The sequence below is a fragment of the Bubalus kerabau genome, chromosome 3 (assembly GCF_029407905.1).
Source record: "Bubalus kerabau isolate K-KA32 ecotype Philippines breed swamp buffalo chromosome 3, PCC_UOA_SB_1v2, whole genome shotgun sequence".
Lineage (NCBI taxonomy): Eukaryota > Metazoa > Chordata > Mammalia > Artiodactyla > Bovidae > Bubalus > Bubalus kerabau.
The window spans coordinates 15,827,315-15,836,532 of NC_073626.1; the positions used below are offsets into that span (position 1 = coordinate 15,827,315).

The following is a 9,218-nucleotide window of genomic DNA, read 5'->3' on the forward strand; positions in this document are numbered from 1 at the left end:
GGAAGTGGACAAATACTAAAACTTTAGTGTTGCTGTGTTTTCTGGAAAGCTGGTTTACATGTTGTAATATATTTAATTATGTCAAGTTATACTACATTCCTTTATTTTAACCCTAGAATCCAAAACAATTAAGAATAAAAAGTACAATGGTTAAGCAAAAGGCTTGGCTTAGAACCCACTACAGACACCACATGCCCTGAATGTGTATGGTCAGTGTGGGTCATAGGGGCCAAAGAGATTCTGACAGCGCCTCTCCCCCTCCTCTAGGGCACCCTATCTTTCCTTGTGACTTCTCTCAAGTCCTCACTCACTAAGCAAAAATGGCCCACACACTGGTATTTATAAAAATCTCCTCCCGCACCCTATGGCATATTTAATCAGTGGTGTGTAGGGATTATTAAAAGCTAGGCAGTTGAAATCAACCACACTGGGAATATTTACACCACGGAAATAGGCAAATACTAAAACTTTGGTGGTGGTGTTTTTCCTGGAGAATGGGTTTACATGTTGTGATATATTTAATTATGCCAACTTGTACTATGTTGCTTTATTTCAAACTCAGAATCCAAAATGCTTAAGAATATAAAGTACAATGGTTAAGTGACAGGTTCACAGCTTAGAGGGCTTATCCTTGAATCCTGTACCACTGATTATCTCTAAGACTTTTTGGGTAAGTTCATTACCACAAGACTCAGCTTCCTCTTCTATAAAACAGGACTCATAATACTGTGCACCTCACAAGTTATGTATATTCATGAATATACATATATTTATATTCATGCATAAAACCACTTAGCATGGATTCTCACTCAGGCAAAGCACCCAGTGGCTGTTAGTCATGATTATTTCCCCCTTCTTCTTCCTCCTGCTCCTCCTCCATCTCATTTAATTGATCTGCATGGCAGACTGACCTTTTTTGGACTGAGATAAGTGAAGATATTTTAAAGAGATTATAGGCAGAAAACAAACAAACACATACACAACCAACTTAAGATTCTGGAGAATGGAAGGTTTCCCTGTGGTTCCTGACTCTTGTGGATAAGAGAGATTGGAAGGGCTGGTGCTATTTTTGCATATATTGTAGAATCTAAGAAAGCATCACGATCCAACCGAAAAATTACTGATGGACATCAGTTTCAGCACGATTTAGAGGTTAAAGAGAAGCCAAAATAAAACCACACACTGTATTAGGAATTGCTGTACACAAAATGTGCAATCAGCCCTCATGAGTGAAATGTCAATTCTGAATAATACCAGAACTGCAGAAAGAAGAATAAAAGCAGTTCCCATTTAGTGAGTGTCTACAGTGTGCCTATGCCCACGATCATCTTCCCAGGGAAATACAGTCATAGAGACACACATAGGGCCTCCTATGGCCAGAGTTCCAAATGCACTACACCTGATAACTCATTAACCCTGGGAGCCCAGCTTGGTGCTCTGTGATGAACTAGAGGTGTGGGGTAGGAGGAGAGGAGCGAGGCTCAAGGGGGAGGTGAGATATAGATATATATATAATTATGACTGATTCCCATTGTACAGCAGAAAAGAAAACAACACTGTAAAGCAATTTCCCTCCAATTAGAAAATAAATTTAAAAAGGAAAAAACTTATTTAATATCTACAGCAGCACTATGAGGAAGATATTATTCCTGCAATGCTTCCATTACGTTGGGGAGCTATTATGATGCTTTCACAACCCAAAACTTGAAGAGGTGAAAAAAAAAATGAAAATGTTAACTGCTCAGTCACGTCTGATATTTTGTGATCCCCCTGGACTCTTCCATCCGCCAGGCTCCTCCATCCATGGAATTCTCCAGCCAAGGATACTAGAGTGGGTAGCCATTCCCTCCTCCAGGGGATCTTCTGGACTCTGGACTCAGAAATCGAACCCAGGTCTCCCACATTGCAGGCCGATTCTTTACCATCTGAGCCCCCAGCAGGTGAGCATTATTTAAATCACACATCTGGTATACACAGGTTTTTGGATTCAAACCCAGGTTGTCTGATATGGGTTCAAATTCAAATCTATGCTCTTGAATATTAATATGCAAATGCAGGCTTCCCTGGTGGCTCAGGTGGTAAAGAATCTGCCTGCAATGCAGGAGATGGAAGAGACATGAGTTTGATCCCTGGGTCAGGAAGATCCCCTGGAGAAGGAAATGGCAACCCATTCCAATATTCTCGCCTGGAGAATCCCATGGACAGAGGAGCCTGGTGGGCTACAGTTAATGGGGTCACAAAGATCAGACACAACTGAGCGACCAAGCACACAGTCTTCTTACCAATTAGTTTTCAGTTGTAACAGTCTCTTGAGAGGGTTGGAAGAGCTGCAGAATGAAGGAAAAAATGGAACAGAGATTTGAAGTCACAGATTTTATTTTCTTGGGCTCCAAAATCACTGTGGACAGTGACTGCAGCAATGAAATTAAAAGACGCCTTCTCCTTGGAAGAAAAGCTATGACAAACCTAGACAGCAGATTAAAAAGAGAGACATTACTTTGCCGACAAAGATCAGTATAGTCAAAGCTATGGTTTTTCCAGTAGTCATGTAAGGATGTGAGAGTTGGGCCATTAAGAAGGCTTAGCGCCAAAGAATTGATGTTTTCAAATTGTGGTGCTGGAGAAGACTCTTGAGAGTCTCTTGGACAGCAAAGAGATCAAACCAGTCAAGCCTAAAGGAAATCCACCCTGAATATTCATTGGAAGGACTGATGCTGAAGCTGAAGCTCCAGTACTTTTGCCACTTGATGTAAAGAACTGACTCATTGGAAAAGACCCTGCTGCTCGGAAAGATTGAGGGCAAGAGAAGAAGGGGATGACAGAGAATGAGATGGTTGGATGGCATCACCGACTCAATGGACATGAGTTTAAGCAAACTCCAGGAGATAGTGAAGGACAGGGAAGCCTGGCATGCTGCAGTTCATGGGGTTGCAAAAGAGTCTGACACAACTTAGCAACTGAACAACAACAGGAGAAGGGTTAAAGTCTAAAAGTTAGTGAGTAGGGAGACGCTGTCCCATAAGAATTATTAGAAAACTGAGTTTTCATTATAGTGTTCCTTTAATGATATTTTAACTCAGAGATATCCTGGTAAATTGGCTTGGGTGGGGACTAGAAGCCCTGGCTTGTACCGTTTGCCAGTTTTCATGGTGTAAATACTCCCACCATGCCTGATTTCAAGACTCCAATAGTAACAACCTGTTCCCAAGATTCCTGAATATTTAACAGTTGGTTCTCGCAAGCTCATAGGAGTAGCCCTTAGCAGATTAATGCCTCTACTTCCAGGTCAGCCTTCATCTCTCTGATTAAACCCCAGCTCTCTGATGCTTCAAGGTCTTCCATAGTCTTCTGTATCTTTCTTGTTCTCCCTCCCAAACTGTACTTGTACTTCTTATATTTAAGGAAAGATGTTTTTTACTTTTGTTGTTCTTGATTTTAAAGGAAGGTGAGACGTTTATATTTCTGTTGCCTTGACTATCTCGTAAACTTGACAAAGGTGTACAGCCTTCTAAGTGGGAGTGACCCTTGACTGACTGGTAAAAGGTAGTTTACTCTGAGAACTGGTCAGCTTCCAAGAGAACTAAGGAGCCTGCAGGTGAAAGTTTGCATGTACCCCCAATACTCGCACGCATGCAATAATCTTTATTGCAAGCCTTGTACCGCCGGGTGCTTGTACAAACACGCCACACTTACCACTTTGGATCTGCACCTGTTCTCAAGTGCTCCCCTGTACTTTATAGCCAGTACACAGTATTTTGAGGTCCCCATACCCATGCAAAGTCACTCTGTAAGTACATGATTACCATGAGGTCATGATAGGAATTCAGACCTAGCAAATTAAACCACAATTACCCTTTGAGAACCCAAGTAACTTTAAAGATAATCACCATGTTCTCTGTAATATTGTTTTCAGATCTTTGGGGAAGCTCATATATAAAGCACATATAACCAAATGAATAATTACAGCAAGGGACTGAAAGGTAGTTACAAAACAATATGTTAGTCACTCAGTCATGTCTGACTCTGTAACCCCATGGATTGTAGCCGGCCAGGCTCATCTGTCCATGGAATTCTCCAGGCAAGAATACTATAGTAGGTAGCCACTCCCTTCTCCAGGGGATCTTTCTGACCCAGACATCGAACTGGAATCTCTTGCATTGCAGGTAGATTCTTTACCATCTGAGCCACCAGGGGAGCCCAGTTACAAAATAACTGCATGCTATTTGATTCATACAGCTTTAACAGAGGACTCCCAACACCGTTTCTTGTACCTGTGGGACGCTTTGAAGTTATTCTTTTTTTCCCCCCTTGGTTATGTTTAATGCTAAGCCATAACTCTTTTGAATAATGTTGTTTGGTAAAATATGCTAAAGCGCAGGCTCTAAGTGTAGGTTAGGGTTCAATACAAAATTTGGGGTTTTTTTCCTGTGTTATGTACAGAAAGGTTTTCAGCCTTTGAAAGTTGATTGTAAATGCAGTCTATTTTGGGAAAACACGTAGCCGTGCAAGTTTCTTGTTTGTTTATTAATGGAGGGCTCTATTCCAGCACCTAGATGTGCTTGGAGAATTCTCCCCAAGTATCACTGCCTTCTTATTCCATTTATTCTAATAACAAATCTAGCTGTATTTCTCTCTCCCTCTGCCTCCTTTCTCATTTCAGAAATGGAAGCTAAAAGAGATGAAAGTGAAAGTGTTAGTCGCTCAGTCATGTCTGACTCTTTGTGATCCTATGGACTGCAGCCCACCAGGCTCCTCTGTCCACAGAATCCTCCAGGCAAGGATACTAGAGTGGGTAGCCATGCCCTTCTCCAGGGTATCTTCCTGACCCAGGGATCAAATCTGGGTCTCCCGCATTGCAGGATTCTCTACCATCTGAGCCACGAGATAAAAGTAAATAAGCGCATGCCTGTGGCGTTGGGGAAAAGTCTTTGAGCTAGGAGACAGAAGACACAGGGCAACTCATTTACCTTCTCCATCTCCAGCTGATTAATTTTAAGCTGAGAATGAGTACATTTTGTGAGTAACGCCTACTAATGCATAGTGCATGTGAATGTGTTTTAAAAAACTGGAAGTACTATTTTACAATACAGGCACTAATATAACAGTATTCTTTAAATTTTTGAGTAAATCCTAGTAATGGAACTTGATCTAGTTATATACCACTCCTCACTCTCTACCCCCTCACTGTTCCTAGACCCTGCCTCTCATTCTATCCTATCTTTGGCAATTTCTTGTTCTAATCATGCTTTGGTCAAGCACAGGAAACTGCAAAAAAAAAAAAAAAAGCCAAATCTTGTAGAAAACTTGTTCTTTGTATCTTAACAGGAAATTAATTACTGTTGCACTTCTACCTTGAGGAAATTTTAGGAATTTTTCCTTGAAGGATAATGCTTGCTACAATCCACTGGATGCATAAACAGTCTAAGAATTGAAACTGGTAAGAATTAGAACTTTTGAACGCTACCAGTACTGCTGATATAGTCTAGATGGGGAAGCTTAGCAATATATTATACTTGCAACTGAAACCTGAGGTTTGCCATGCCTTTTTGAAATTATCTGTTTGCAAAGCATTTTGCCAAAGGGACTTATGTCTCTTCTATTCTCAGAGGCCGTGGGGCTGGACAATGCTGGTCCCAGGGTAGATGCAGCCAATACAGTTCCTTTTCTCAGACCCTTCATGTCACAAATGCTTATTCCACTGGTAATTCAAAATGAATCTAGCCAGTTTTCATGTACTGTATCACTCAACATACCACCGTTTCCACAGTAAAATAATGTTATAACCATCAAAATTATTTCCTAAGTATAAAAGAGCTGAAGTAGTTAGCCTTATTATGTTAAAAATAATATAATGAGAAAACCAAGAACGAGTCAATAAAATCATGCAGAGTTTAGGTTCACAGTTTCAAAGTGAATTAAAAGTCATACTGATTTAGCAGGAGAACACATTTGTGAAAACTAGACTTCATAACAGACTTATGAATGAGTTCTGTATGCAAATCAGATAAATGAGCATCCCTTAACATACAAGCACCCAGTAAGCAATCTGGACTTCTAAAGCCAATTGTATTTGCAAAGGCTGATGATGTTCAACATAGTTGGAAAATGAGGAAGGTGTGACTGGGAGGCAAAAGTGGAGACAGCATATGACGTTAAATATTCTTTTAAGAACTATGGTCAACAAGGACTCATTAGAAGCAGTAGTTTAAAAGGTACATATTTCTACACATGAGGTTTGGGGGTATTTATTTAGGATAGAAACTTTTAAAATAAAGTTATTGGCTGAGGAAAAGTTATTAGTAAAAATGATCCGTTGAGATGTGGAAGATAGTAGGGTTGATTGATGGGAGTTCCAGAGAGACACGGGATGGGACCAAGAGCATCCTTGGAGAAGCCCGAGCACTGCAACTGAGAGTAGCCCCAGCTCGCCACAACTAGAGAGCCCACGCTCAGCAACAAAGACCAAGTGCAGCGAAAAATAAAAATAAACTACAAAAACATGTTCTGATCAGAAAAGACAATTATCTCCCTAGACATAAATACTGTGATACTATTAATGTAGTCCATGATTGATGAACTTCTTTAGACAGTAGCTCACTTTTCCTTAGGAAATAGTATAATACAGAAGTAATTAACAGGGTTTCCCAGGTGGTGCTAGTGGTAAGGAATCTGCCTGGGATGCAAGAGATATGGGTTGGATCCCTGGGTCGGGAAGATCCCCTGGAGGAGGGCATTGCAACCCACTCCAATATTCTTGCCTGGAGAATCCCATGGACAGAGGAGCCTGGTGGGCTACAGTCCATAGCGTCACAAAAGAGTTGGACACAACTGAATCAACTTAGCATGCAGACATATATATATATATATATATATATATATATATACACACACACACACACACACACATATATATACATACACATATAAAGATTGTTCTTACATTAATATCTTACTTTGTAAAATATGTCATGTCAATAGGTAATTGTTTTGCCTGTGCTAGTCTTATCTCCATTACAAGAACACATGGATTATGTCTTATTTCCTTTATATTTGACACAGTGTCTACCCCTCTCCTGGATCGGTAATATGCATTCAGTATAGACTTGTAAAACTAAAGGGGTCTTGCAAAGATCAACTCCTCATGGTACTTACAGATAAGGGAACGGGGCTCAGATGCCTTGCTCCACCTCAGGCTCTCGGCAAGTCAGGGGGCCCATGCTCACTCTCATTCTTAGCCAGCATTCACTGCACTGTACCACCCCGTCTGAATAATTCATACAAAACTTCCTTTGGTCTTACACTGTCCTTCTTCAAGATCTCATTTTACTGTACCCAGAATTGTATTATTAACCTTTAAAATATCCTTGAGCATTCAGGAGGCATTAAAGAAAACTTTTGTTTTCCAGGTGAACATACTTTAAGCTCTGAGACATGAGGATCCTGTCCACAGTCACAGCGAACCAGTGGCAGTAAGAAAAGAACATTTAAACGCTTTTGCACCTGTAGGGGCCATGGTGCCAAAAAGGAAACTGACTGATAAAGAGTCTCCATTTGGACTTGATCACTTTTTCCTCACCCCCATTGTTGGGATCTCTATAAAAATAGCTTTTCCCCAGTGATGACCGTCAGTCTTTCTAAATGGAAAACAACTTGTAAACTTCTTTTACCTCCCTGAAGTGGGACAATATTGGCACAAACATTTCCTTGATATTTAATAACTCCCTCCAACTGCTGCAGCTGCTCCAAGACAGACATAGGCAGAGATTAGATAGGGCGTTTGCACCTGGCCAGCCGGCCATAAACTGTTTCTTAGTTGCAGATGAAGGTTACCAGGCCCCATTCCCTTCTGTCCTCAGACCCAGGAGGTGGAAACATGAAAGAGAGCTGCAGTTATTTATAAAAAGTAAAAACTTCTGGGGAGTGTATCAAATGAATGGACTGATTTGCCTACTCAGAGTAGAAGCAGAGGTTTTTCAAGGCAGTTGACAATTCTGGTGCTTAGAAATGCCTCCTCCTGGCCTAGTCCTTTCTATCCCAATGTTAGACTACAGGTTTTGTTTCTAGCAGAGGGTAGGTGTGAACTCAACATGGATTATGTGCTCCATCTGTGAGTTCTCAGTTCTATCCTTCGACAAGTAGGATGTTTTGTCTTTGCAACTTGGCCTTGGTACATCTGCCTCTTGCTGGTCTCTGCACCCACCACTCTGGTTTTCTAGACCCAGAATCAACCCGGGGTCGGGAGAAATGGAGCTCAGCTTGGAGAAGGGGGCGGAGCCGGGTACGTTTTGTGGCGTGTTCTCCTTAATTTGATTCAATGGATACTGCTGGCAGGAAACACAATAAAAATGAGTTTATAGACCTCTGAGGCCAGCTGTCATCTACTTAGCCACAGTGTGGTAATTTGAAAGCATTATGGGGAAAAAAAAAAAAAACTTCATATTAGCAGATCATTTGAACAGGCTCCTTTTCTCCCCCACAAATCCTAAGACTCTACACTTCTGTTACCAGTGTGTTATGTAAGCATGATTCATTCTTAGACTGGAATAACTCTTTTTGACTATGCCCAATTCAGAGGCATAGGCTTCCCTGGTCGCTCAGTGCTAAAAGAATCCACTTGCCAATGCAGGAGATGCGGGTTCTATCCCTGGGTCAGGAAGATCCCTTGGAGAAGGAAATGTCAACCCACTCCAGTATTCTTGCCTAAAAAATCCCATGGACAGAGGAGCCTTGGGGACTATAGTCCATTGGGTCCCAAAGAGTCAGACATGACTTAGTGACTAAACAACAAATTCAGAAGTATACACAAGGAACTTCAGTTCAAATGGAAATATGCCATATTTGTGGCATTTTCCACTCCTTTTTTCTAGTAGTTTCCAAGCTTTTCAAGTATGAGAGCCCCTGTTCTACCTAATGATAGTTTTGTTTTAGTCTGTGTTGATTAAGACTACCAAAAGCTACTGTGAAAGCAGCATATTTTGTATTTATTAATCACGCCAACAGCAACCTACACATGAAAAATGTGCATATATTCCAATGCATTATTTATTCTGTCCTTGATAGTACTTGGTATGAATATAGATTCCAGGACCCCTTAAAAGAACTCCAAGGATTTTCAGGGGTGCAAGGCCCAAATTATAAAGACAGTCAGTGTTCAAAAAAAGCAATGACTCTTACAGAAGGAATTTAGAGGGAGAGCTTTGAAATAATCTTGCAAAAAC

General features: G+C 40.9%; 1 long non-coding RNA gene across 1 annotated transcript; it reads left to right on the plus strand.

Moving 5' to 3' along the window:
- Nucleotides 1–1,687: 1,687 nt before the first annotated feature.
- Nucleotides 1,688–8,285, plus strand: LOC129647434 (uncharacterized). The gene is made up of 3 exons (XR_008712337.1): nt 1,688–1,940; nt 5,326–5,437; nt 7,407–8,285. It is a non-coding gene; the product is annotated as an uncharacterized LOC129647434 (long non-coding RNA).
- Nucleotides 8,286–9,218: the final 933 nt, after the last annotated feature.